Source organism: Bactrocera latifrons, unplaced genomic scaffold, assembly GCF_001853355.1.
Source record: "Bactrocera latifrons isolate USDA-ARS-PBARC rearing strain unplaced genomic scaffold, ASM185335v1 scaffold_179, whole genome shotgun sequence".
Taxonomy (NCBI): Eukaryota; Metazoa; Arthropoda; class Insecta; order Diptera; family Tephritidae; genus Bactrocera; species Bactrocera latifrons.
In genome coordinates, this window is record NW_017535285.1 from 191521 (window position 1) to 198703 (window position 7183).

At 36.1% G+C, this 7183-nt stretch overlaps 1 protein-coding gene across 4 annotated transcripts in view; it reads right to left on the bottom strand.

The window, feature by feature from the left end:
* Window positions 1-7183, bottom strand: part of LOC108967131 (branchpoint-bridging protein) — a 90853-nt gene that overhangs the window by 22109 nt on the left and 61561 nt on the right. For 2 of the 4 annotated variants that reach the window (XM_018930376.1, XM_018930375.1), the window contains exon 1: window positions 1291-1376. The exons of 1 other annotated variant lie outside the window; for it this stretch is intronic. The gene's annotated coding sequence lies outside the window, so the exon portion shown is untranslated. Of the gene's footprint in view, window positions 1-813; window positions 910-1290; window positions 1377-7183 lie in introns of those variants that run through there. One more of the 4 variants, XM_018930377.1, reaches the window with a different exon arrangement.

A 7183-nucleotide genomic window follows, 5' to 3' on the forward strand; every position in this document is an offset into this window, starting at 1 on the left:
ATAATATACACACATAGAATTGTACGCTATTCATGCCTGTTATGCGCCTGTGTGTTGGCAACACACAAATTCATTCATTCATGAGTTGGAATTTCAACTTAACACTTCACTGCGCCGCTCTTGGCGAAACGCAGTCACCGCCTGCTGCCTACTGCCTAYTGCCTGCTGGCTGCTGTTTTCGTGTGTCTTCTTCGCCTTTCACTGCCAACTTTGTCAATGTAAGACCATTTTGCAGCACTCAGTCTCCGTTTTTATTAATCATATTTTTTATTTTTTGCTTTTTTGTTTGTCTCTCTTTTATAGTTTGTATATCTTGTCGTTGTTGTTGGTGTTTTGCAACTTCAAGTAGTGGTTTCAACGCAGCGCAGCACCCATAAATCACGCACCAGTTGTAGTCGTTGTAGTTGAGTCCCCCATCGTACTCCCCTCCCACCTGTTTGGTATGCGCGTACATGGCCAATGTGGCACGCTGTCACTCAGTCACCCGCCCACTCACTCGCTCGCACATCGTTCGACTCGCTCACACGCGCCGTGTCACTGTGTCGAAATGTTGCTCAGTGTGTGTATGTGTGTGTGTGTGGGTGTATGTGTGTAGCGCTAAGGTAACTTCTTCACTTTGTGTGAACTTTTTCGCGTAAATTACTACTTTCATCATTCATGTACATAAATATTTTCCATAATTTTTTCTAATTTACGCTTTAGTACACCGCCACCCATGCTGCGTGCCAATTTAGCGAAATTTTCAGAACACTTTTATAATTTGCCTCAATTTCCATTATTCTCATTTTACAATTTTCACCGTATTATTTTCACCTTTGCTGCACCTATGTTGTTGTTCTTCTTGTATTCGCTTGCTTACTGCTGTTATAATTGTATTTTCGCTTGTTAATTGTTGTTGTTGTTTTATTTCTGCAAGTAAATTTTTGTTGTTGCTTGAAATTTGTTTGTTGTTGTTGTATTTGTAAAAGTAAATTTTTGTTGTTTTATTTTTTACAAATAAATTTTTGTTGTTGCTTTATTTTTGCAAGTAAATTTTTGTTGTAGCTTTTAAATTTTTGTTTGTTGTGTTATTTTCGCTTATTAATTTTTGCTATTTTACGCAAACTGCTTTATTGTTGTTGCTTTATTTGTGTTTATTTGTTTGTTGCTTTTGTTTTGCTTTTTTTTTTTTGCTACACTCTCGCTGCTTTTGTTACTTGTTGTGTTTGCTTCACTCCACTTTTGGTAGTGTTGCTAATAAATTTCCTGCTTTTGTTGTTAGATGTTACAACTATTTTGTTTCTTGCTCACCAAACATGAATTTCTTTGAACACTGCTCTGCTAGCTGACTCAGCTGACACTCCGCTTGGCACGGCGCTTCGTTAGCTTCCTTTCGTTTGTCGCGAGCAACTGAATTCGTTGCTCTGCCAGCATCGCCATTTAAGATACAATATTTGCGTCCTATTGCGTGCGCGCTGTTTCCYGCCACATTGCTGTTGTTGCTGTCGCCGAGCTTTCAAGCTCTCCTCACTCTTGCTCGGGGTGGTTCTAAGAGTTTTTCTAATGTATGCCATCGTAGCTTGCTACTCTTCGGAGTCGCAGCGCCAAATTGCACATGTTGTTGCATGTGTTGTTGTGGCGTAATACTGGGAACAGCCACTGCTTACAGTTAGCTCTGAGCTGGCAGCACCTGTGTTTGCTACCAATTCACGCATGTGTGTGTGTTCGTTTGTCGTACGCGTGAGTGGTAGTCGTGTTATGTGCGCGCTCTTTCGGCCTCTATGCACGTGTATGAGTGTGTGTGTGCATGTATGTGTGTTTGAGCGATGCTCTGATGCATTGCTGATGCAATGCAGCTGTTGATTGAAGAAACAGTGGAAAAACAACAAAGACGCAGCAAATGATGGATAATGCGTTTTCTTTCTTYACAAAGAAAGCAAGCGAAAGAATCGCCGCCCGTGGCAGCTAAGTTGATTTATTTTGTCAATCGGCAAATGCCAGATAATTTCAAAATCCTTTTGTGCAATATTGTTGCTCATTTTAAGCCTAGTATATAATGCAGCTGAAATAGCTGGCGAACTTGGATCAAACTCTCATTGGAAAAGTAAAATAAAACATACATATAACAAAAATTAAATGAAAAATAGTTAATGGGCGATCTGTGATCAGGAAATGGATGGGGGGCTGGGGTTGAGTTTTTAGGTGTAAAAGCGATTTATTACGATTTCCGGAAAAACTAAAACTATGAGAAGACGGTGATTAATTTCTGAAAACAAAAAAGTCATAGTATGATGAAACCCATCGCAAACGAGAGATTTTACGGGCGAGCTGATGCTGGGAAAAGCAAGGAGAGGCTTTGCYGAATTGTTAAGGCTTAAGAATGATTTATTTCGATTTCCGGCAAARCTATGAGTCCTATAAAAAAGTTATAGACTATGTTTGTAGGTAATGAAGAGGTCTATAGACTTTTTTCCCATAACCTCAAAATTTTTGTGAAAAATKCAAATAAACCAGTTTTTGAGGTTTTTATTGTTATCTCGTACAAACAAATTTTTACTTYCCCCGTTTTTAGTTACTGCCTGAAAGTAAATAAGTTTTGAAGCACTTTTTTGACTGTTTCGAATTTTTAAAAATTGTATAAATTGAAGAAGTCTATRCAGAAGGGTCACTAAAAATTTCAGGTAAATCGACGCAGAAGAACCTARGAAATCGTGGCTATTGTTATGAAAACAGTTTCGAACAAAACGCGTCAGTCAGTTTCAGACTATTCAGTTTAAATGTCAGATCAGAAAAATACCACCTATATCTAACGGCATTCCTTTAATATTGGGTAGTCGAAAAAGAATTTTCGTATTTGGTCAATAGATGTCGTTGCAGACGTATATCACTAAAAAAAGTGGTCGACCAAAATGGTACATATTTGTTTATTTATTTATTATTATAAATATAACAAAAAGAAGTTGAAGCTTGATTAGAAATCCGAAAATACTTTTTCGACTACCCAATACTTTCAAACTGACATCAATAGGGACGTTATCAATATCTTATGAAGTGCGAAATTAAATCAAGAATTTTTTTAAGAATTCCCACAACTATTTCATTGCTCACAGCTGTACATTACTATAGAAAATTCTCTGAAAAATCCCACTAAACKATTGAAACCTGCTTTTTACAGGTCCTACGAAATAACAAGTATTCGTTATTGAAGCCATCTAATGGATGGATCATCTGAGTCATAGYAGTGGCCMACATTTGGAAGAGATCATCTTCAAAAATAAATACCAAAGAATGTTCTTTCGAATGATAATAAACATTCMCCATTSWTTTTGAAGTMTCTGCGTTTTTCCTTTAAAAAATTTGTGAACCTAGAAATGGATGACCCTTCATATAAACACTCGCCATCTTATTGCTTGCTTATTGATAAAACTCGTGTACTATAGTATATACAGTTATTTTTAGTTTCCACAAATCTACTTTTCAAATGTCTATGCCGAGTTCGTTTCGCCTATTTCTTAGGTTTAATGAACCGAAGGTGACAAACTATGCTAAAATGGATCATAAATGCACTAGTACCTTCGTTTACGKAATATTATTAGCCACACTTTATCGAAATCATTGAAAATCTCGAGCCCATACTATTTCTTGGTTGAAATTTATTTTTAATGGATGCCAAATTCATTTAGGCCACTTCTGCAGATACAACTAATTTAGCTATTTCTAGAGAATTCATATATAGACACAAGCTCGAGAATAAAAATTACAAATCCATAAGAACCTGATCTCTACCCAACTCATAGGTTATGCTAGAGGAAAATCTTTAATAGTTTTGAGGAGTGAAGTTTGTACAGACTCATATATATTTTTCTAAGCTCCAAAGCGGAAGTTAAAGCTCTATAAACTGAACGAATCAAATGCTTACATGGAATTTTTTTTTTTTTTGTTTGTTGAGGTGTCATTTTGCCTTCTTGTCTTCTTGTCTGCCTGAAAAAATTCATCACATCGGACTAATATAGCATATATGTACTAGTAGTTCCCTTATAATACCAATTAAAATCAATTTAAAGATCTATTACTTTATGCCATAAAAAATGAACATGTGAAGTATATTAAAGCTTCGGTGAAGCCGAAGTTAACGTTTTTTCATGCTTCGATAATCAGTTAAGCTTCTAATTGCTGCCGGTTTTTATAATAAATGACCATAAATGCTTTGTTGACAAATGTGGATCGTGTTTGCTTAATACTCACATCGGCTCAGCCTTCGGGATTGTTACCTTTTAACATTAGACGGTGCAAAACTTAAGCACAGCGCGCGGATACGCCGGGTTGCCGAATCTCGGAGTTACACTCCTATAAAGATACTTATGAGAACTGCTGCCATAATTACAAATTATACCCTACGTACAGCGCCGCAAGCTAATCTCGACCAAGCCTTTAATCACGTGCTCATGCCTGTGGGTACACCTAATCAAATGAAAGTCAACCGAAAAGGATGTACTAAGATGCCTGCCATTACTCATAGTTATATGGGTGTTTATTTATATGGATATATACATATATATATATTTCTTTGTATGTATATGGGTAAACAAATGTCGGTTGTGTCTGTTGGTGGTTACACAGCAGACATTATTATGGATGTTTATTTGACTGTAATGCTGGCATTTAAACAAATATTAGATGATTTATAATATGCTCAAAAACAGCTGTCTGTACAGCTCTATTAATGTGAGCAGAGATGTGGTGCACCTACACACAAATACACACACACATATATGTAKGTATGTATGTATAAACTACAGTTGTACTGCCTCGGAAAGTAGGCGAAGAGTTAAGCAAACTTGTACTTTGAGCTCCGAATCACTCGAAGCTCCACTCGAGAAAAGGGTTACATTTGAAGAAGACAAGGCAATCCACACTGACAGACTAACCGTTGTCAGCTTTGTCAAATGCACACAAACATACACACAGTCGCGCGCGCGGACACGCATACTAAAACGGTATGCAAATAGGTTATGTTTTGTGTTTGACAGTCAGCCCAAATTGTGCGTTTAATGTATTTTTCTGTCCGTGTGTTTGTGTGTACGCACATTAGGCTGTGACGATGCCCAGACTGCATAGGCTTAGCGAAGGAGTTAGCCCGTTAGTTGTCGAACTATAGGTAGAAGAATCAATTAGGTAAAAAGCTTTCTTAAGGGTGTGCCATTGGGTTCTTGCAAATTAAAAAAAAAAAAATTAAAAAATTAAGAAATGCGAAAAAGATCATGACCCAAGCGTAGTGAAGCTTAACAAATCGTCGCAAAGCCAGGTTTGACGCCTCGAAGGATTATGCTGAGTATTTGGTGGGATTGGAAAAGAATCCACCAGTATGAGCTGCGCCAGCCTGGTCGAACGATTGATTCTACATTTTACAGTCAACAACTGATGAGATTGAAACAAGCAATCGAAAAAAACGGCCAGAACTGATCAATAGAAAGGGCTTCGTCTTCCATCAGGACAACGCTAAACCACACACATCTTTGATGACGCGGCAAAAACTGGGAGAGCTTGGCTGARAGGTTTTGATGCATACACCAYATAGCACTGACCTTGYACCATCGGACTATCATTTGTTTCGGTCAATGAAGAACTCCTTTAATGAAGTAAAGTTGGCTTAAAGAGAAGCCTGTGAAAATTACTTGTCGCAGTTTTTCACGAGGAACCGGAAAAGTTTTACACTGATGGAATAAGCGGAAAAGCGGAATCTAGCGGAAARTGGACAAAAAGTCATCGATTAAAATGGTACATATTTGGTTGATTAAAGTTCATGACAAATTTAAAAAATAAAATTAAGTTGAAGTTTGGTTAGAAAGACGAAAATACTTTTTCGACTACCCAATATATTGTGTATCATATTGTAAAATTTCAAGCTTCCGCTCTCAGATATAATCGCTATATAACAATTTTATAAGCGAAACTCAAATTTTGTTTCAATATGAGATGCTTCTATTAATCGTTTTTCCTTCGCCTGTACACTTATGAAAAGTGATGTTATGTCATTTTGCATTTTAAATGATGATATAATATAAATAATAAAAGTAATATAAATAATAAAAATAAGAAGACAAGTCATTAATTTCCTAACCATTATTGGGTAGTCGAAAAAGTCTTTTCGTATTTTGTCTATGGACTTCGTTGCAGTCGTATATCTACCAATCACATAAATAAAATAAGTTGAAGTTTGAATAGAAATTTGAAAAGACTTTTTCGACTACCCATATTTCGATATAAATATAAAATATTGCCTTTCTCCAACACAACGCACCCTAATAGGCATTAATGTGGGCCTACATGTATAAGTGTATGAATATGTTCATGCATATTAACGGTAATCTGTGTTCATTGATGTAAGAAAAAACAATTAATCACAAGGATTACAGTACAAAAACACTGCATAAACCCCACGAAAGCAACACAAATAAATAAAATCGCAAAAAAAAGCAGATTTACAAAAACAACACGCTGTCAAAGCCATGCAACCAATGTCTTCATCGTTGTAATGCGCGTATCAAGCGTGCCTTATGGGGTTAGGGGTAGTCAGAGGCACGAAAAAATGACAATTTTGAGTTTTTTTTGCTATTAAATCGTGTTATTTTACAAATTAAGAAATACGGCATTATTATAGAATGTGTTGACTTGAAATCACGACAAAAAAAAATAATAATAATTTCCAAAGTTATAGTTGTTTGTGTTGACCCTTTTCCAAAAAAAAGGTACTTGTGGTGACAATCATAAGTCCTTGGAGATTCATCTAAAATCAATCGGACAAAAAAATTTAGTTTTATAAATAGATAATCCTGGGCCCGATCGAAGAATTAACAAAATAGCGGCCACAGGAAATTGTTTTCGATATTTTTGGGAAAAAATCAACATTGGTCTTAAAAATCGAAATTTTTGAAAAAATAAAAATCCTTCGATCAGGCCCGAGTTTATTATGTATTCTAAAAGCTGTATAAATTTCACTGAGCGGTTTTCGAGTTACAGTTGTTACCAGTTCAAAAAACGTAGTTTTGAGAATTACGCGTTTAAAGTTTCACACTAGCGCTTTGAAGTGCCCGAGCTCTCTTTGTTATTTGTCGACTAACTCAAAAACTAATTATCGGATCAACGTTCAGAATTTTCAGAGAATATTTTTAAGATATTACACTAACCGAAAATGAAAAAAAAA